Below are 22469 nucleotides of genomic sequence, written 5' to 3' on the forward strand. Positions count from 1 at the left end.
TTGTCTCCCTGAACTAACTCGTCCCATTGTTTCTCCAGACTTGGATCTTCCAAGAGCAGCAGTGCTCATCTCTTTCTTCACACCAGTCACTCCTCGCACGTTCCCTTGTTTCTTTTCTTTTCTTTTCATCTGGCTCACTTCATGTCTTCCTTTATCAGTGTTCTCACCACTCTGTCTAGCTTCTAGCCAGTTTTCTCTCTCTCTCTCTCTCTCTCTCTCCCCATCTCTTCCCTCCCTGCCTCCCTCACTCTCCTCATCTTTTCTGCCTGTCTTAGTCGTGGGCGTCATGGCTGCCGCCTGTGCTGGCTTTGTTTACCCCTGAATGAGCACAGTGTGCAGGCAGGCAGAGGGTGGAACAGTAGACTCCTCCATCTCCTTTCTTTCTTTTTTCTCCCCATGTCTCTCACTCCTTCGCCTCTCTCTCTCTCTCTCTCTCTCTCTCTCTCTCTCTCTCTCTCTCTCTCTCTCTCTCTCTCTCTCTACTCCACAGGAGGCTCTTAGAGGCAGGATGTGTTTAGGTCTCCAGCCTGGCCTCCACTGGATTGCCTGCATGCATATGTATGCTCACTGTCATTATTGTGTGTGTGTGTGTGTGTGTGTGTGCACGCGCAGTGTCATTATTGTGTGTGTGTGTAGGTGTGCCCACTGTCATTATTGTGTGTGTGTGTGTGTGTGTGTGCTCACTGTCAGTATTGTGTGTAGGTGTGCTCACTGTCATTATTGTGTGTGTGTGTGTGTGTGCTCACTGTCAGTATTGCCCTAAATAAAGCACACCAGCGCCCCAAACAGAGGGAGACCAAGGGCAGAACAGTGTGATTTCTCTCGGTTGTTTTTGTGTGTGTGTGTGTGTGTGTGTGTGTGTGTGTGTGTGTGTGTGTATTGAGTTAGGATTGAGAGAGAGAGACTAACCGTGGAAGAGAAGAGAATGGTACATAGTGTGAGCCGGTGTGTCTGCTTTGCTCTGGAAAGAGGATGGCCCATGGAGACTGAGAGGACTGCGGCAGAGAGCCCACAGAGAGACCCAACACCACCTGGCACACGCCAGCGCTGGCCTGACAACAAAGGATCAAGGTCACGTCTCAGTCCGTGATCATTCTGAATGGATGGTCATCTTGCCCCCTCATACATATTTCTCATTCATTCGTTCATTCATGCTCCTCTCTCTCTTTCCCTCCATGTCTCTCACTCCTTTCCCCTCTCTCTCTTTCTCGGTTGTTATCCTCTCCCCTTCAGTGTACTCCTGCGGGGATGTCATTGTTGGTGCTTTGCCGCTCCATCAAAGTGCTGGTAATTAGGGCCGTGTAAACAAATGGGATTTGCCGCAGTCCTGCAGAGGTGCTCCCTGAGACACATGCCTATTAATCCCTCTGAATGTGTGTGTGTGTGTGTGTGTGTGTGTGTCTGTGTCTGTGTCTGTGTGTGTTTGTTTCAGGTTCAGGGTTTGTGTAGTGTGTGTGTTTGTCTGGCTTACTGTATGTGTGTGTGTGTGTGTATTTTTCGGGTTTAATGTGTGTGTGTGTGTGTGTAAGGTTCATATGTGTATGTTTATGTTGTGTGTGCGTGTGCTTGTGCACGCACACATTAGCACATCAGTTGAAAGTGCTGATGTCAAAAAGGAACACCTCCTCTGCCTTGGGTGGCATTACTTTGTGTTTTTCCTTCTTCTGGCTCCATTAACGAAGCCAGACTGCACACCTGTGAAGGCTGCGCTCCGGTAACGCGTTTGATCCATCACCTGCATTAGCATTTTAAATATCGCCCTTAGTTTTACCCCCTCAGTTAAATAGTGCACTGTAAAGCTCAATTAAAGTGCCTCTCTTTAGTGCTGTGTTAAACTCGCCTGTTTGGCAGCTTGAGCTCTGCAGAGTTGTCCATTGTTATGTTTGTTGGAGTTCTATTGAGGTGTTCTGCTTCAGCGAGCAGAGACCAGGCTGTTGCTGAAGCAACCACTATGTGTGTGTGTGTGTGTGTGTGTGTGTGTGTGTGTGTGTGTCTCCAGAGAGTAGGAAGGCTAGATACTGTGAACGACCGGAATCATGAGGGCGACGCGCACTGGGGGCTTCTGGGTAACTACAGATGGCAGAGTTCTCATGGGCTGACCTTTGAGTGATGAGATTACTAGTCAACTAATTGCGTGTGTGAAGCACATTTCCTCCCAGAATGAGCAGTTCCCTCTGTGCGGAGGGACGATGTAATGATATTATCTCTCAGAACGCAGCGTCCTGGATCTCCATGTTTGCTGGCTGGTGCTGGTGTTGCAACAGCCACTTCACCAGTCCCCCACCTCCCCAGCCCGACTGCAGTTTAGGGTCAGCTGTGACGCACGTGCACGCATTCATTCAGGTATTACATATCGACCCGCATACATTGGGACTTGCAAGCAGTCATTCTTTCCATTGCTTAGCCGCGTTTTCACACCAAAAGCAAAAATGAAGAGCGGGTAATTCATGCGAACATTGGCGACCAGTCTTGGCCTCAATAGCTTTGTGTGTGTGTGCGTGCATGTGTGCGTGTGTGTGTGCGTGCCGCGTGTGTGTGTGTGTGTGTGCGTGTGTGCGTGTGTGCGTGTGTGTGTGTGTGTGTGTGTGCGTACGTGTGTGTGTGTGGGTAGTGTGTGGCCTGCCTGAGACACAGTGCTGATGGCGTTGTAGATTACACAGAGTCAGCCCTGCACCTCTCCTCTGGGTTCAGATAGCCCCTGTCTGTCAGGTAATGCGACCAGGGAGAGGAGAGAGCCCTGCACCCATGGCTGAACTCTCCCCCACACCCCCCCCCCCTCCCCACTGCTTCACTCCGTGGGCCATTACAGCCCCTACCCAGCTGTTCATCTACACCAGAGCTCCCATACGTGTGTGTGTGTGTGTGTGTGTGTGTGTGTGTGTGTGTGTGTGTGTGTGTGTGTGTGTGTGTGTGTGTGTGTGTGTGTGTGTGTGTGTGTGTGTGTGTGTGTGTGTGTGTGTGTGTGTGTGTGTGTGTGTGGTGTGTGCCTGTATTGGATACAAACTGCTGATTCTAGCTCCTGTGAGTCTTTGTATGAAAATGTGTACTGCTACAAGTAGAGGTCGACCAATATGCCTATATCTATCGGCCACTTTTTGGTATCAGCCTCCTCATATTGGTTTTAAATAGCTTAAATAGAAATGAACTTTAGTTGCCATTTGTACTGCTGGTCAGCCTAAGCACAGCCTATGCAAACGAGGTAGAGCAGAGTAACACTCTGTGGACCACCTCAGTTTCTTAAGTTGTGTAACCTCTTTTGGCAAATTAACTCGGGCACATTTTATAGATTGCATATCTTGGCAATGAAGATGGCGTTATAAATGAAACGTTATTTATAATGTAAAAGTATGTTATAGCCTTGGTGAATTTAGCTGAATAGCTAGTCAATGTTAGCTTCTTCTCTTTCTTTGCTACCCTGGTCAATGCCATTATCGGTGCCATATTTTCCTTTAATAGCATATGGTCGATGGTTTAGTTTTGGGAGTCAATTTCACATACAGGTTGTCGGTGTGGAGGTAGTGTACAGCATGGAAGCACACTCCCACAGAAATAGTTTCTGGAAAAGGCCATTTTGTCCACTCCCACCTCCAAATGTGCTCTGTGTAAAAACCATCAACCTTGCACCTGTTAATAAAAACTCTTGTGCAAAGACGAACAATATTATGTACATTTCAGTGACTTTCATTTCATTTTGTACTATTCTATTTATATATTTTGTGGCAGTTGTGCCACAGCCGCAGTTCTAGTTTGTTCTAGCTGGCACCTGCACTCCGCATTCAAAACTGCTCATACGCAGCACTCTGTGGAGCATTGAAGAGTTCGGCCTGTGTGATGTCTAAACACTTCATCGACCTTCTTCATTTAAACTTAACTTTAAACAGGTTTTTTTTTAAAAAACTTTAGTTTTTCTCCACATTACAAAACAGATTTGTTCTACTTTTAAGTAAGAATAATAACTTGCCCAATATAGCCTAGCAGTATTAGATCTGTGTGGTTTGTAAACAACCTCATTAGGCTTCCCTTCACGTTCTGTTGTTTTTGCAGTGGGAAGTAAAAAAAGATGCCAAATATCGTTCTTGTTCAAGCTTTGAGATATCGATATTGGTATCCGCCCTAAAAATGCATATCTGTTGACCCTTAGCTACAAGAGAGAGGGAGAAAGAGGGAGGTTGTGAGAATGTGAGAGTGAATTTTTATGGGTCTGCTTTAGGCCCCATGTTGTGTTTGTGCCTCTGATTTGTAAGACCCCCTACCTCCCCAAATCTCTCTCTCTCTCTGTGTGTGTGTGTGTGTGTGTGTGTGTGTGTGTGTGTGTGTGTGTGTGAGAGAGGCTGTGCTGGTTTAGAAGTGGGATTGCTTTCATGGGCAAATCCTTGCAGCTGGAGGAAGGACGTGCCGTCAAAAGATTAACCCGGCCTGGTTTCCTTTTCGGTTTGAAAAAGTGTGTCATATTTCTTTGGCAGCGTTGCACCACCATGGTCACTCACACACTAGACAAACACACACACACACACACACACACACACACACACACACACCACCAAGGGATTAGTTTGCGGTCTGCTTTTCTCTGGCAGCTGGACACATGCACAGGCCAGCCTGCACCAGAGCAGAAAAGCTTTACACACACACACACACACACACACACACACAGTCAAAGCCTGCCTGCATAAAGCGGCTAAGAGACACTTATCATGCTTCTTACCGAGTTGATGCTCTCACTCAACCTTGCAAGTGGAACTCTTTGCCCCAGATCCTGCAAACACAAGGAAGCGGCTCTTTTTGACAACTTTCCAGCGGTCAATCGAGAAGAGAAAGGAGAAGCAGGTCAGGAACTATAAAGTGCTACGCTTTGCAAGACTTCATCAGTCCCATATCCCCTTCTTTAGTTTGTTCCTTTGTGTCTGGTGTGTCTTGTAGTGAAACGTAGCATCTTAAATCCTGAAGATTTATTACATCTTTTTTTCTTCACGTGTCAGTCAGCTGCCCAGGGTAGACATGGGCTAGTGATGCACCCAGAACGTGCAGTGTGTTGAGTGTAGGCATGGCCATGTGATGCACCCAGAGCTGGCTGCTGGCCAGAGCAGAGGAGGGGCCCAGGCACTGCAGAGCGTTTGGGGGCAGATGGCCTCAGGTGAAACATCAGTGCGCACACACACACACACACACACACACACACACACCTTTATGGCCTCAGGTGAAAGCTCGGTGGACAGCAGCACATGTGTGAACTTGTTCTGCCCTCTGTGTGACGCCTGCTGCCATAAAGGTGTGTGCGTGTGCGTGTGTGTGTGTGTGTGTGTGTGTGTGTGTGTGTGTGCAGGGGGTGGGTGTATGTGTGTGTAGGGGGTGGGGGTGGGGGAGGTGATTTGCTCTAAAGCATTTTTGCACAGAACACTCCAGAGTCGGTACACACATACAGTTAGACATGGATACAGCGTTCTTGTGTGTCTCTCTCTCTCACACACACACACACACACACACACACTCTCTTTCTGAAGCCCAGTTTACAGTGCTCTTGTCTCTCTTGCACACACACTTTTTCTGAAGCCCAGCGAGTGGCCGTGGGGGTTGCAGAGAGTGCCATTTGCCGCTGCTGTGAAACTTGTCCGGGGTGCATGTTCAATCTGCAAATTCAATTTCTCATCAGGCGGCGAGCAGCTTGAGATCTGAGCACTGCTCCGCTGCTAATTGTCTTCAGCTGGCCCCGTCCAGGGAGAGTGGGTTTCACATAAAAAAAATGGCATCATTTTTCTCCCCACTTCATTTCGATCTTTTTTCTTTCTTTTCTTTCTTTTCTTTTACTCCCTCTGATTCTCTGCCACTCACCATTTCGGTATTCCTCTTTGTTGCCCTATCTATTGAGATCCTAGAATAGCTGCTCGGGGGAAAAAAGAAAGTGTCTTTCTTCCCATGGTGTGAATTGGATAGCGTAAGCATTTCCTATTCGGAAAAGACCAAAGGGACCTTATTTCTGCTGCAGAGATTGGAGAATATGCTCTCATCAAAAAGAGGAATTGGAAGCCACAGGTGGCCCAGGGACACACACACACACACACACACACAGGTGGCCCAGACACACACACACACACACACAGACACACACAGACACACAGGTGGCCCAGGGACACACACACACACACACACACGCACACAGGTGGCCCAGGGACCTGTTCTGCTTCATGCATGCAGAGAAGCTTTGACTTTGAACAGATTGTGTCTCTGTCTACCCGTACTGGACTCTGAAAGGATAATATAGGAGAGAATACACATTATGCGTGCGTGCGTGCGCGCGCTCTCTCATGATGCTGCATAGTATTGTGCTGATTTCGGTTGTCATGTATGAGTCGAGAGACCGTTGGCCGCCTCCAGTCACAGGATGACCAGTCACCTCCGGAGCCCTCTGCCGTCAGCGCGGCCGGGCCTATAGGCTTTCACAGCTGGTTTAGATGGACATACTCCAGTGCTGAGGTCAGTGGGCAGGAGCCGCCATTCCATATTGTCATGCACAGCCACACGTAAATTGATCTTTCTTTCCTCACCGAGACATAAAGTGCTTGGAGCCTTCCGTCTGAGTGTTGAGGTTTTGTGGGTTGTGTTGGGAAGACCTCAGTCAGTGTGTGTGTGTGTGTGTGTGGCTGTGTGTGTGCAGAGGGGTGTGTTACCAGTGTTTTTTAGTAAAGGGGTGGGGGTGGGGGTTGGCTTGTTTTTGTAACCTGCTAACCTGCCACTGACCCCTTCGTCTCTATGGCAACAGGCCCCAAATGTGCAGACAACCAGGGGTGCATTGAGAATAGGCCGGGGAGAGAGAGGGAGGGAGGGAGAGAGAGAGGGGCGGGGTGAAGGGTGGGGGCTGCACATTCCTCTGTCCGCGTGTCTACACAAGCAGCCCCATGTTTCATAACACACTCCACCCCTCTATTCAGGAGGAGACGCCCAGCACACACACACACGCACACACTCAAATGTATACTATGTAAGAGAACAGGCCCTACAAACTCCATGGCATGGGCTAGTGAAAATCACCTAAAGTCTTCCATATCCGAAAAGATCAACAAAAGTGCGTGTTTGATTGAGTGTTTGTTTTGCTTTCATAAAGCCCAAGTGTGGCCGGGTTTGACCGGTGGGTTTGACCGGTGTTTTCCAGAACAGGCCGGCCAGCGTGCTGCAGGTCAGCCGTAGAGCGTGGAGCGTAATCTGCTGGAAAGCTGCCGTCTCCATTCCGTCACACGTGTCTGGCCTTGAACAGTGGCCGCTGGTATCGCTGCTGCTGCTGCTGCTGCTGCTCCGGGCTTCTACCCTCAGGTGGCACAGACAGGGGGGAGCTAGAACTGCCTCACAACACAAACACACACACACACACACACACACACACACACTCTCTTCTCTAAAGGTCTGTGGAGGTGGGCAACCTGGTCTCTGACAGCTGCTGGGCTGTTAACAAAGATTATGAGTTCACCTCCAAAAGCAGATGGCAGTAACTGTGTGTGTGTGTGTGTGTGTGTGTGTGTGTGTGGCACCATCCTAGCCTGCATTGGTGGCACACATCCACCAGTTAAAGGCACGGTTGGGTAAGATCAGAGAGCTGTTGTGTCCTCCATCACCATGGCGACAGCCTCTCTTCCTCCACGTCTAGGGCCAGGTGTGCTTCTTTGAGCATCTCTGCTGAAGTGGATCTCAATTTAGCCTCTACCTCCGTGCACAGGTGCTCTGCTGCTTAGTGTGGAGCCGTGCACAGGCGCTTTAACTAGCTCACTATGCGTGAAAGACTGCAGTGATCTTCCCCCTCAAGGTCTGTGTGTGTGTGTGTGTGTGTCTGTGTATGTCTGTGTCTGTGTATATCTGTGTGTCTGTGTGTCTGTGCGTCTGTGCGTGTGGTCCTTTTTCATTTTTTACCGCCCTCTTTATCCCCCATAATCATTTAATGTCCTGCTGGTCTCCCCCATCCCCCCCACCCTGATGTCTCCACACCATCCATCAGCCATTGTTTGTCTCCCTTTCCATTATTTCCTCTACTATCACCCCCCCCCCCCCCCCCCCCCTCCTGTTCCCTTCCCGTCCCCGCTGTCTGCAGAGCTTCTGTCCCAGTCCGTCTGCCTGCTAGTGGCTGCCTGCTGCCTGCAAACGCCTTTAGACTTCCCTTTGCTTAGTCACTGAGCTTGGACACTCACGGAGGACTCTACCAGCAGCTCGTCCACACACACACACACACACACACACACACACACACACATATGAATGCCTCACCATGCCAGCAAGCTTCATTTCACCATTGCTTCTTCTCGCCTCTCCTTCATTAAAGTGTCCATTTTCCCCCTGTCCTTTCTGCTCTGCTCCGTCCTTGTTGTGTTTTTGCTGTCATTGTGAAGCTTATTTTAACATCGACGCACACGCACACGTACACACACACAAGCGTGAGTCAGCTCATCTCTCTGCCTCTCTGCCTGCTTATATTTCCTCCTCCTCTTCCTCCTGCTCGTCCACTGGCCAGCTCTGTGTGTTTGTGTCTCTGTGTGTCTCTCTCTGTGTATGTGTGTGGCTCTCTGTGTGTGTGTGTGTGTGTCTGTGTGTGTCTGTGTGTCTCTCTCTCTCTCTCTCTCTCTCTATGTGTGTGTTTCTGTGTGTATGCGCCTCTCTCTCTCTCTCTGTGCAAGCGTGTGTGCATCCCTGTGTGTGCGCGTGTCTCTTTCTCTGTGTGTGTGTGTGTGTGTGTGTGTGTTTGAGCGCCTGGCCGTGTGTGTGTGTGTGTGTGTGTGTGGAGGGACTTGGCTGAGCTGCTGCATCCTGCTGCCACGCTCTGCTTCCATCCTCTTGTGTATCTGTGTCTGTGTCTGTGTCTGTGTGCGTGTGTTGTGTAGTGTAGTATAGTGTGTTCCCTCCTCTAGTGCTCCAATAGGGAGTGGAGAGCTCTCAGCCCCGCTGCCTCCGACTCCTCCACTCCCGGGTTCCCGTCCAACTCCGACAGAGAGCCCTCCAGATCCACTCCTTCCTCCGACTCCTCTGCCTCTCCGTTCCCTTATGCCCCCCGAGTCCTCCAAACCTGCGCTCTCTTGGACCCAAAAGGGACTCTTCTGTGCTGTCCTCCAAAGCTGCGGTCTCCTGGACCCCAAAGGGACTCTTTGCGCTTTCCTCCAAACCTGCGGTCTCCTGGACCCCAAAGGGACACTTCTGCGCTGTCCTCCACGCCTCTCTTGAGCTTCTGGGTTTCGAGGGCCTGCTGTAGCCCGTGTCATGCCCCGGCTAATCTGGTCTCCAGACCTGCAGGTTTATCTGTGGTGTGGAGGAGTCCCTGTAGTCTCAGGGTCCTGAAGAGTCCTCCAGATTCAGAGTCCTCCTCCTGTAGGCATGGAAGCCCACACCACTCCTCAGGTCGCTTCAGGCTCCATTGGTCCATTGGTCCATGTGTTGTGGAGGCTTCCAGATGGTACGCCTGTCCAGATCTTGTTCATATCCCAGATCCTTCTGCTCGTCGTCAGTGTCCCGTGCCGCCCCCCGCCCTCCCATGATTCCGCTGTAGTGAGGCAGGAAGGATGTTACTGGGTAGTTCTGAACACGAGAGGGAGCCTGAGGGCGGAAGAGGCTGAGTGTCTCTGTGTCTCTGTGTGTGTGTGTTTGTGTGTGTGTGTGTGTGTGTGAGAAGGGGGAAGAGGCGGAGTTTCTCTGCACCGTCCTCACCAGCTGAGAGCAATTGCTAGCCCAGCAGGTGAGGGTAAAGATAGGCGCATCAGCACTGCGATATTAAATTCCAACTCAGTTTGACTGCGCAGGTTGGAATGTGTGTGTGTGTGTGTGTGTGTGTGTGTGTGTGTGTGTGTGTGTGTGTGTGTGTGTGTGTGTGTGTGTGTGTGTGTGTGTGTGTGTGTGTGTGTGTGTGTGTGTGTGTGTGTGTGGTACATGTGTATGTGTGAGTTTTTTAAACACACACATACACACTCACACTCACTGAAATGATTCCACCCCCTTCTCACCCACTGTTGCATGCACCATTTGTATGCCGACTGGAGAAAGCGGCTAATAATTCATGACTCATTGCGCCTTCATCAGTTAATTATTAAATGTGAGCCATCTGTAAGAAGCCTCTGATCACGGCTGGTTCTTTCCCCCCCCAAACCTCCGTGGCTCAAAGCAGTCGTGCACACCAGCGAAGAGTCCCAGAATGCCTCAGCGATTACGCTCCTGAAAACAACCCAGTAGTGTCACGCCATATCGATTCACCGAGGTCGGTAGGGCTCTTGGCTACTAAAATGCCAAAATGGGTGGCTGGACCTCACATGGTTACTGTGTGTGTGTGTGTGTGTGTGTGTGTGTGTGTGTGTGTGTGTGTGTGTGTGTGTGTGTGTGTGTGTGGTTTGACATGTTCCACTGAAAGCTGTGTTTGGGATGAACATTGGGCAGCGTAGGCAGTTTGTGTTTGTTGTTCCGGGGAGGGGGGGATGAGGGGAGGGGGATGATGTTTGATATACGCTGCGCTGGTGTTTGGAGCAGCTGTCCTGCACGGATGAAGGTGGGAGGAAGTAGGATAAATATTTGGCTATGCCTGTCTGTGTGTGTGTGTTGATGTGTGTGTGTGTGTGTGTGTTGCCTCCCCCTGTGTGTATGTACATTGCCTCGCTGTGTTTTTTTTTTTATGAGCGCGCTCAAGAGCTCAACAAATTTAATTACAGCCTGTACCTATTCTCCCCCTTTTTTACGATAGCTCATGTTGAGATGGGCCTGTGTGTGTGTTTACTCGCACACACTGAGATCAGCATGCTTTTTAAGAGAAGCAAGTGCGTAAGGATTTAAAGTGCTTTAAAGGAGTGTGTGAGAGTGTGTGTGTGTGTGTGTGTGTGTGTGTGTGTGTGTGTACAAGAATGGTTAGTTGTGAGAGTTGTAAATGTTTGGCTGTGACTATGCGCTGGGATGCTGGGTGTTTTTGATGATGATGATCATGACATATGGACACACACACACACACACGCACACTTCCTCATTTCCCTCAGTCTCTAAGATGCAATGCTCTGCCTCCCTCTCCACCCATGTGAAACTGTATTGTGTTCATCTCTGGCAGCTGGCAGAAGGCATTGGCAGTGTTGGCGTGGGCAGCTCATTACACAGCGTGGCCCTAAGTGCCGTGTTCTGATTCACGTCTCGGCTGATCACAGAGACTGCATCCTTTAGTGCCGTTCCTCCTTCTCTTGTCATCTCACTGTGACATTACGATTGGGGGCAGATGGGATATTTTCTTTCTGTCATAAATGAACTCTTAAGACTTCAAAGATGTGTCTCTTCTTCAGGCCCCTGCAATGGGAGTCATGTGATACTGTCCCTGCCTGATCAGCTCTGTGCTCTTTATGATCCACGGGTTTGTATTGGAGGACTTTGCCAACCTTGGGAAACCCAATTTGCAAAACTTATTCCTTTTGGTGTAATATTATCAAATATTATGCAACAGTTTGGTCCAGTCGAACAATTGATTCATTTCTGATTTGGCCGAGAGGTATTCCATATCCGGAACACAAGCCCAGGTTCTTCCCTGCTATTAATCACTCCACGTTTGATATTCTTGAACTGTTGAATTGTACAACGTCAACATTCCATTTATTCAAAGCGAGAGCGCAGATTAGCGGCGACTTTCACAGCCGTAGGGATATCCGTAGCAAGCCCACTCGCATTCGTGTCTGATTGCTCAAGTGATCCATCTTCTCCACGTCGCCCTTTATAACCGCTCCTCTGTTCCGTTGGGTTTTCATTTCCTTTCTTCTCTTCTACCTGCAGTGGAGCCGATGTCATTAACACTTGGGAGGCCGAGGCCTGTCACACTCGTTTAGGTAGCCCGCCATGCCTTGATCATTTTGTATATTTCGCCTGACTAAAAACATTGACGCCAAAGTGGCACATATGATTTATATTCTAGAAGACAACGGCAATAATAACATGAGTCTAAAAGGAATGTAGTGAGATCATTTTTCACCTCCTCCCTCTCCTCTTCCCTGTTCTCCTCTCGACGTGGTGATGTCTTTCGCTCCAGCGGTGTTGCCAATGGTTTCTGCTCCCTGTAGAATCCAGTTATGAGATTCTGGAACTGTTTACTGAGCTCAGGGTAAACAGTTCCCCTTTTGTTGGCTGGTTTGTTTGTTTGTTTGTTTCCATCTGCCTGGTTTGAGACTTTTAGATTCTTCCTCTGCTCTCTCCTCTCTCCTACTATCCATCTTGCAAACTCCACCTTCTTCTCCTTTTCAACATGACCTCCTTATCCCTCCTAATTTTTTCTAAAGTTCAGTGTCTCCCAACCCCCCCCCCCCAGCCCCCCCGTCTCTCAAACACACACACACACACACACACACGAACACACTCACTCTCTCTCTCTGTCTCTCTCCCAATCTGTATCTATATGAATAGAACCACCAAATTTGGATTATCTGCTTCAGAACCTTTGGTGAATATGCAGTGGTGTCATTCACCACCACCACCCCTTACCTTTTTCTCACACACACACACACACACACACACACACACACACACACACACAGACTCTCTCTCTTTCACGTACACATGCACACACGTACACATTCGCATGCAGACTTTTTTGCCGTCTAGCAAAGCCCCTACTCCCATCATTCTGCTCACCTTCTCTCTAGTCAGAGGGGGATTGGCACCTGCTGCTCTCTCTCTCTCTTTGACACACACACACACACACACACACACACACCATTATGGCTTAAGGAGCGCTCAAAGGAGCACAAATCTGTGTTTGTGTCTGGAGTAAAGGTCATCACGCGATGTCTGTCCCTGGCTGTCGTGGCGTGGCTTGGAGAGAAGAGGATGGATGGTGGGGGGGGAGGGGGGGGGGGGGGGGGAGGAGGAGGAGGAGGAGGGGGGTGATGGGATGGGCAGCCGCCTCCACTCCTGCGGGGGCTCAGTGTGGAAGTGTCATTTCCTGTGGCTGATAGATCCCGGACAATGGCTAGGCAACGAGAACTCAACGCTGGACCTGCAGACAGAAACACGAGCGAGATGATGGAGGGAGGGAGAGAGAGAGGGGCAGGAAGGGAGGGAGAGAGAGAGAGAGAGAGGGAGGGAGAGAGAGAGAGAGAGGAAGAGGCAGTGAGAGAGAGAGAGAGAGAGAGAGAGGGAGGGAGAAAGAAAGAAAGAAAACAGAGGGGCAGTCTTTAGAGGTAAAAAGAGAAAGAAAGGGACTGCGTAGTGTCTGCTCCCTCCTCATGTGGAAAGTTGACAGCTTGGACTGCTATTGATCTCTCGCTCAGTCTGTCTGCCCCTCACCCTCCTTCCCTCCTCTGCTCTCTCACCCTCTCTCTCTCTTGCTCCCTCACCCGCCCTCACTCTCTCCTTCCCTCCTCCTCTCTCTCTCACACTCACACTCCCTCTCTCTTGCTCGCACTCTCTTGCTCTCACTCTCTTTCACACATTGGCTAATTTCTTGACAGGTATTGTTGAGTTAGCTGTTTTAAAGACTCATGGGTCCAAGATGGAAGGATTTCTGTGGACATTTTTTGTTGATCAAAAACACGCATCATGGCGGATGATGCTAGCTAATGAAGAACGTCCCAGGCTTTGACAAAGTATGGTGTGTTGGAAGAGCTCTGGTGATGCCAGGGTGGGGAGAGGGTGTGTGTGTGTGTGTGTGTGTGTGTGTGTGTGTGTGTGTGTGTGTTTGTGTGTTGGGGGGGAGAGGGGGTGGTTTTAAGATCTAATTGGGTATAGTCTGTTGGGAGCATCACTGATATGGATTTTTTCCTAATTGACTTGATGTATTAAACGGTTTTTTAAAGTCAAAGTCTCTCTCTCTCTCTCTCTCTCTCTCTCTCTCTCTCTCTCTCTCTCTCTCTCTCTCTCTCTCTCTCTCTCTCTCTCTCTCTCTCTCTCTCTCTCTCTCTCTCTTCTCGCCTTGGCTCTGGGGGGAATCAGACTTAAATGGGAGGAAAAAAAGGAGGGAGGAAAGAAGAGGGGGGAGAACGAAAACGAGACGAGAGGAGTAAATTGGCTTTGGCTTGTTGGCATTTATCAGTGCGCCTCTCTGGAGTGGAGTCCTTGCTAATTGATTGCTGATAAAGTTGTATTTATTTCAGCGAGTGGGTGAATCAGAGGCAGGAATGGAGAAGAAATTTGGGCAGGGGGAGAGCTGAAGATGAAGAGGCGGAGGGGGAGAGTGAAGGATAGAGAGGTGGAGACGGAGAGGTAGAGGGGGAGAGTGAAGGAGGGATAAGACCAGGAGGCTGTGAGACCAAATTACTAATAACATGATGAACACGGGCAGCATGGACTGTGTCTGTCTGTCTGTCTGTCTGTCTGTGTGGGCATTTCTCTTGAGCCTTTGGCACAGCTGGAGACCCTCTCTATCTACCCAATCTCCTCTCCCCTCCTTTCCTCTCTTGGCAGGCAGCAGCAGGACTCCTTTACCTTGTTTATTTACTCTCCATCTTATTCATTTATTTATTTATTTGTTTATTTGCTTCCGCCTGTGTTCCGACTCAGGGCTCTAGTAGTCACGGTGCTGGGAGAAGTCTCCCTACCAACAGCTGCTGACGCTATGCATCTGATGGGCTTGGTTTTCACACCAGAGATTTTCTCTGTGTGTGTGTGTGTGTGTGTGTGTGTGTGTGTGTGTGTGTGTGTGTGTGTGTGTGTGTGTGTGTGTGTGTGTGTGTGTGTGTGTGTGTGTGTGTGTGTGTGTGTGTGTGTGTGTGTGTACGTGTGTGTGTGTGTGTGTACGTGTGTGTGTGTGTGTGTGTGTGTACGTGTGTACGTGTGTACGTGTGTGTGTGTACGTGTGTGTGTACGTGTGCAATTACACACTTGGCGTATTTTGGCCAAATTGTGTTTTCAAACTTAGTGTGTGTGTGTCCTTGGTCATATTATTCGCTTTGTCTTGTGAGTGCTTGCTTCCAAGCAGCAGGCTCTTGCTGTCTCTCTGTCCGTCAGTCTCTAAGGGCTAAGTGTGATGGGGCTCGCTCCATTAAGCCCTGTCCATAGCCATTACATCTGCACGGCTGTCCATCAGACTCAACACACACACACGCACACGCACACACACTCTCTCACTCTAGCATCTTCACACAAGATGCATCATTGCACATACTTAAGTTATGTATGTGTACACACACACACACACACACACACACACACACACACACGTACGCAAACTCAAAGATGTGAAAGTGCAGATACACACTATTACGCAGTGTGTGTGGCTGTCTTTATCCCATCCACCTGTCTAATTTTCATGACTCTCTTAAAATAAGAAAAAACCTTTAGTTAAAATGAATGAAAGTTAAGAGAGCTGTGTGTGTGCTTCTCTTTCCTGGTTCCCCACCAGTGGCCCATTTTTAAATGCAACCTATCAGAGAGGTGCTGACACTGCCCTTCACACACACACACACACACACACACACACACCTCACACACACACACACACCACAATCCCTTGCACTCTCTCTCTCTCTCACGCTGTTCTCAGGCTTAGAGATGAGAGGCCTGTTGCCATAGCGATGACTCATTTAATAAATCATATTTCTTCAGATTTTTGTTTGTTGATTCCAAATTGTGTTTAATTTTTTTTCTTTTTCTAAGGACAGAAATAGCAAATCTGTCATCGAAGCCTCCAGTGCCATTTGAACTTCATTTTAGCAAAATACACACACACACACACACACACACACACACACACACACACATACCTACAGTTACATACACGTATGTGCACAAAGACAGATCTGAGGCTCTTGCCTCTGTACCCAGTAAACAGACCAAATGATGACCCACAATGCCAGCAGGCTCAACACACGTCAGATCCCCAGCTTTCCCCACTCGCTCTGCCACTTAAAAACTCTCTCTCTCCCTCCTTCCCTCTCTCTCGCTCTCCCTTTCTCTCATGGTGACCTCATTCCAGCCAGAGGGGCTCCCTTCCTGCTCAGGAAACAGGAAACAGCTGGAACAGGCCAGGCCAACACCCCAGGCCCAACAGGCTGCCCCCTAAACCCCCCAGTCCTCCCTGCTTAGACCTGGGCTGTCGGCTGAGACACACGCGCCTGCACCGCTAATGGGGAGAGCCGCCAGCAGCACTCAGGGCTAGCTGCCTGCCTGCCTGCCTGGCTGACTGACTGGAGCAGGTCTCAGGGCTCGTGCTCGGCTCGGCTCGCTTTAGTCATCATGAGACGCCCGCTTCATCTCACGTCAGTTGATTTCTCACCTCGGGAGCTCTGCCTGTATTTCAGCACATGTGCAGATGTTCAGCTGAGGCTTGCAGACAAAAATGGCTTAACTGTGAACGCTCCTCTTTTGAGTTGTCACACAAGGCAGGCAGGGCAGGCTGCCTCGTTAAATGAGTGGGAAGAAGTCTCACTGTTGTTAGCACCTTGCAATGGCAGACAGTGTACACGTCTTCATCTTGAACAGTCGTGGTACAGATGTTACAGTTCGGTGTGGTGGAATACGCAGTATGCCATGTGTGAAGATTGAGGAACATAGTGCGGGACCAAATTTGACCTTTCATTTCCCCTTAAAATTGATTCACTAAACTACATTTCCCACAATCACTGAGTTTAGTGATCTGCTGCCCACTCGATGCTGAGTGACTCGGCCCAGCTGTAAAGGCTGCCATTCACATCTAGTGGCAGTGCAAGCTATCGGGGCTCTTGAAAGCCTTGACTTCATCCGTGCATTGTACCATCTGAACTCTTAAGCTATTCCCGTGCCTCACCTGAATCCACCCCCCCCCCCCCCCAGCAGCAGTAGCTGTCGCGAGGTTAGCTGAGGTAATGCGGTTGCTTGAGGTTCGATGAAATCAGTGGTAGTTGTAGAAGCTGGTTTAACATGATCAGATGGAACACAGACAGCCAAAGTATTTTTTGAAGATGAACATCACCCGTATGTTACATGCCAGAGTGGCGCTCTAAGCGGCGTCATTCGCCCGCCAACACACAGATCTCCACGCCAGGCTGCTGATTTTGCTCCCTGAGTGTATGCAGACTGCACGCCTGTTACATTTTGAAAAATGGAATTGGAGATTTGTCTTTTATTGGTAACACCTTGCAATATTGCAAGTAAGTAAGTAAGGTCGTGTGTGTGTGTGTGTGTGTGTGTGTGTGTGTGTGTGTGTGTGTGTGTGTGTGTGTGTGTGTGTGTGTGTGTGTGTCTTCCTCTTTTTGCGCTGGCGTTGTCCTCCAGTATGTGGTCTTCAGGGAGCTCCATAGACCCTGCTCGTCTTTCCTCATTTCATCCCATCGCCAAACCTCTCTGACAGGGCCAGCTAGGCCCCTTCTCCAGAGACTCCACAGACTGTGTGTGTGTGTGTGTGTAGGGCGGGGGGTGGTGAAGGGGTGCTGGAGGTCAGGGGGGTGTGTACTATCCTGGCTTGCCCCCTCTAATAGAATTATCAGCCTCTTATCTGGCAGTGGGCATTAATCCTGCAGCTCTGGCCCAGCCTCCCCCTGTCAGAGGAGCAGCAGGCCCTGCAGCTCAGCCCTGCTATAACTCCCCCCTGACAGCCAGCGCTTATTTATTTCCCCTCCAACCTATTCAGTGTGAGGGTACGTACGACCTGACCCCCCTCACTCACCCACCCACCCACTCTCTCTTTCTTTCACTCACTCACTCACTCACTCACTCACCCACTCTCTCTTTCACTCACTCACTCACTCACCCACTCTCTCTTTCACTCACTCACTCACTCACTCACTCACCCACTCTCTCTTTCACTCACTCACTCACTCACTCACTCACTCACTCACCCACTCTCTCTTTCACTCACTCACTCACTCACTCACTCACTCACCCACTCTTTCACTTGAGATGTGTCCCCAAGAGGCACTGCACTCTGAGACGCTCCCTAGCTGAAGCTCTGACCGTGTGTGTGTGTGTGTGTGTGTGTGTCCGTCCGTGTGTCCGTCCGTGTGTCCGTTCGTGTGTGGGAGAGGCATTTTTCCTAAAAACCTTTTCTGCAATTTGACTGTAATGGTGAGCCTTGGCAACATTATCTCCACTACACTCACGCCAATGAAGCCTGTTGACCTGAACTGAGGGGGAGTTAAGGAGGGGAATAACTAGCAAGAATATCCTGCAGTGCCGCATCTTTGCAACAAATGAAGAAATTGTTTGTGATATGAACAATTTTGAACCGCCTGCCAGACTATTACATATTACAAAAAAAATTACATATATGACCGCTCGAATAAAGACCGTTCCCACGCTCCTTGAAGAGAAAAGGCCTTCAATTTAGAACTCACAAGTTCATGTGCATGAAAGTCATTGGAAGTAAACAGTCTTTGTTTGTTGCTAGAATTTTCCGTCTCATTAAGTTGTGATAGTGTACATTTCTCCTGAGAGACTCGTCTCCAACAGGAACACTTTTTGTCAACATTTGAGCAGCCATATATGTAATTTTGTTCCTGTTAAAAGACGTAGACTTGAGGAACCATTTGGTATTCATGCTGTGCTAGGTAAGCAAAAAAAATAACCCAAATCTATGAATGAACAAATGTTGTTTTAATTTGATGTTGCTGAAAGGATTGAAAAGACCCATGAGAGGAGTCAACAATAACTCTCTGTCATGGCAGTGACAGGATCTTTGATGGCTGAAAGCATAGACTCTTCAGAGAGCACTCTGACGAGCGGCCGCCTCCTGCCTCTCTGGAGATGGGCACGTTGCCATGGTAACGCCACATCAACCGAGATGAAGTCAGTCTTTATTGAGTCTCTGCTTTGTTTTATTGTTATTTACGCCACAAGGAAGATGGAAAGCATCCATAAAGACTGGAATGAACTAAAACTAGCAATTCATTCTCTCCCTGCTCCCTACCTTCTCTCTCCCGCTTCCACTCTCTCTCCCTCTCTTTTTTCTCTTTTCCTCCCTTTCTCCACCTGTTTTCCTTTTTCTCTTTCAAAATTAAATTCTGCCCAGGATTTGTTTACTCAGAGGCCCCACAAACACACACACACACACGCACACACACACACACACACACACACACACACACACAGATAGCGGTATTGGAACCGCGCAGCACTTTGAGTGCTTATCTGATGTTGGGCCTGAAATCCATCTCCCTGGAAAATGCGGCTGTGTGTTAGGGGCAACCTGCCATCCGCCTCCAGCGTAGAAAACAACATGCCCCAGAGAGAGTGACTCTACCTGCTGGAGAATGACACAGGCCTCTCTCTCTCTCTCTCTCTCTCTCTCTCTCTCTCTCTCTCTCTCTCTCTCTTTCTCTTTGTCTATCTCTCTTGCTCTCTCTCTCTCTCTCTATATATAAATATCTATACCTCTATCTCTCTCTCCCCCTCTCTCTATATATATCTCTCTCTTTATATACAGTATATATCGCTCTCTTTCTCTCTCTCTCTTTTAAGGCAAAACACGTTTAGTGTGATTATATGTTCAGCCACGACTGAGCTCTGAAGGGGATGAAGGTATTTGACATGCATGGAGCCCAGAGCCTGCCAAGAATGGACACACACACACCCCTACACACACACCCCTACACACACACCCCTACACAAACACACACACACACACGCTTACACCAACACACACCTACCCACCTACACACACACCTACACTTAGACGCCCTGTTTCTGTGCAGATAGAGATGATAAGCGAATGGGAGCAGAGCAGAGAGGAGTATCCGTGTGTTTATATTCTTATGTATGGCTCTATCCAGCTATCTGTGTGTTAATATTGTTATGTATGGCTCTATTCAGCTATCTGTGTGTTTAATATTATTTCCCTCTGCATCGTATTTGCACCAGTGTTCTCACCATAGTAACGGAAACCGATAAGTCACAGATGAGCAATTTGCTCCAAAGGTGGTTTTATGGATGCTGGAGTTGTGGAGCAAGGCCTGTGAGATGCGGTTGCCAAAGAGTGCGTCTCCACACATTCCGCCCGTGTAGCGTGTTCATGTGGGACCCTGCCTGTTAGTGCTGCATATGAATCAGGGTGTAGCGTGGTGCAGTCCTGCAGTGTTTGTTTGGGCCTTTGAAAAGGCATAATACAATTATGCGTATCGTTATTATTCTATTCTCTTGTTTTCGCTCCCGCCAAGCCTCATTTCTCCAGCGCTCTCTCTCCAGTCATGCCTGGCCGCAAATAGCCACCAGCTGACTCTAATAATGTAATGGCAGTGAACACACGTGTGTCCAATAACGCTCAGCGTCTCCACAGGCGTTGGGCGGCGAGGCTTTGTGCTGCCCCCCAGCTCCTGTCTCCTCTGTTCCTCTGACTGTTCCTCTATCTGTTCCTCTCCGCCTGCTCCTCGCCTCACTGACTTCCCAGAGGTCTTAGAGTGCTGAGGACAGGATTTATTCCATTGCCCTTCCTCCCGACTGCATTTATTCATATATTTCTCTCTCTTTCTCGTTGTTTTTTTTTTATATTATCTGCAGCTCCCTGACAACACGAGTTAGAGCGAGCTGAACGAGCGTGGAGGACCAAGAGAGGGCAGCTGAGGAGCAAGAAAGAGCAACGGAGGAGCAAGAGAAAGCAGCAGCAGCCACGGAGCAAGTAAGCACATTAGGCCGAGCGCCTGCCCTTGAGATGGAGCTGCAGGGCAGCAGTGCAAAGTGTTGCGCTTGCAACAACTTCTTTATCTCTCCGGCTCCCCCTACAACCAGCGGCATTGTCTTCTGTTTCTGCTGCTCTCTTCCTTTCTCTCTCTCTTGCACTCTCTCTTCCTTTCTCTCTCTCTCTTGAACTCTCCTCCTTTCTCTCTCTCTTGCACTCTTCTCCTTTCTCTCTCTCTCTCTTGCACTCTCTTTGTCTCTCTCCTCCACTTGTTTTTGTGATGTTTTGTGATGGGCAAAGGGGTGGTGTTTGAGGCGAACACACTCGCATTCATAAACACACACACACACACACAAACACACAAGCCTCCTTTCTGGCACTGACCTTTTCTTTGCGGGTCCCTTTAGACCGGTGTAATTATGCTGTTATGCCATTAACCTGACGGGCCGAAAGCTCATCAGCATCCAAATGTCACCTCAGGAACCCCCCCCACCCCCCCCCCCCGACTGTGTTCAGCCTGGATGGAGCTCTGGGCTGTGGGGAAGACGCACCCTTGGCTTCGCTCCGATCACCTTTTTCCTCCAGTCGCTCGCCACCACAGGAAGTCATATTTCACTCCTCGAGAACAATAACTCACACACACACGCACGCACACACACACACACACACACACACACACGCACGCGTGCATATTTCACTCACGGCACAGACCCTGTTCGGGTGGAAAATGCAGACCCATTACGACTCAGTCCAAGGCCTTTCTGCCCCTCCCTAGCACACGTTAACACACACACACACACACACACACACACTCTCTCTCTCTCTCTCTCTCTCTCTCTCTCTCTCTCTCTCTCTCTCTCTCTCTCACTCTTACACACACACACTCTGGCTAACACAGTGCTGCCGGATTTACGAGCACTGTGTGGCGGAGAAAAGAGGAAGTGGTGTGTGTGTGTGTGTCAACGTCACTGAGCAGCTCTAAGCCGGCCAACAGGCCGCACCAGCACACCCCACAGCTGAGGGACTTAAGCCTACTCTACCTCAATCACTCACTCACTCTTTCACTCACTCACAATCTCTCACTCCTTCACTCACTCACTCTTTCACTCAGTGAGTGAAAGAGTGAGTGAGTGAGTGAGTGAAAGAGTGAGTGAGTGAAGGAGTGAGAGATTGAGAGAGAGTGAGTGAGTGAGTGAGTGAGTGAGTGAGTGAGTGAGTGAGTGAGTGAGTGAGGTGAGTGAGGTGAGTGAGGTGAGTGAGGTGAGTGAGTGAGTGAGTGTCGCCACAAACACTCACTCACTCACTCACTCACTCACTCACTCACTCTTTCACTCTTTCACTCACTCCTTCACTTGTCTCCCTTTCTTTTCTTGCTGTTAGTCACACCTCTCTGCTTTCCTCCCTCTATTTCTATCCTTCTCTTGCTCTGTCTCTCATGGTAGCTGTTAGCCCTTTCTTTCTCTAACTGGATTTTATTACCCTTTTGCTCCCAGTTTCTATAGCTCTCCCTCCCATTTACTTTTTCTAGCTCTCTCGCTCTCTATCTCCCATTTCTTCTCTCTCTCTCTCTCCCTCCCTTCCATTTCTTCTCGCTTACTCTCTCTCTCTCTCTCCATGCAGTTTCACTACTGCTGCGTATCTAACTGGTCCAGCAAGGCAGAGGTGAAATCCTTCAATGATGGAGAGCTTATCTCTTATCTTCTGCTTTTTTTTTCTCTCTCCCTCTCTCTTTTTCGCAGTCTCTCCCTCCCTCCCTCCCTGCCTGCCTGCCTGCCTGCCTGCCAGCCTGCTTAAGACAGCCTGTATGGCAGCAGGGGGATGAGGGAGAGGAGTGAGGGAGCCGGTGTAACAAACAGTGGGATTAGGAGCTCTTGGGCCGGCAGGATTGTTTGTGCCGGCGCTCGCGTTAATTGGCAGCGCCATCATAGGAGTGCCGTTAAGCTATAAATAAGATTTGTTGCGTTGGAAG

At 49.3% G+C, this 22469-nt stretch overlaps 1 protein-coding gene across 1 annotated transcript in view; it reads left to right on the forward strand.

Moving 5' to 3' along the window:
* ndst2a (N-deacetylase/N-sulfotransferase (heparan glucosaminyl) 2a) overlaps window positions 1-22469 on the forward strand; it is a 118986-nt gene that overhangs the window by 12684 nt on the left and 83833 nt on the right. The window contains exon 2 of the mRNA XM_080848933.1: window positions 20383-20500. The gene's annotated coding sequence lies outside the window, so the exon portion shown is untranslated. The remainder of the gene's footprint in view (window positions 1-20382; window positions 20501-22469) is intronic.

The sequence above is a fragment of the Sprattus sprattus genome, assembly GCF_963457725.1.
Source record: "Sprattus sprattus genome assembly, chromosome: 12".
Classification (NCBI taxonomy): Eukaryota; Metazoa; Chordata; class Actinopteri; order Clupeiformes; family Clupeidae; genus Sprattus; species Sprattus sprattus.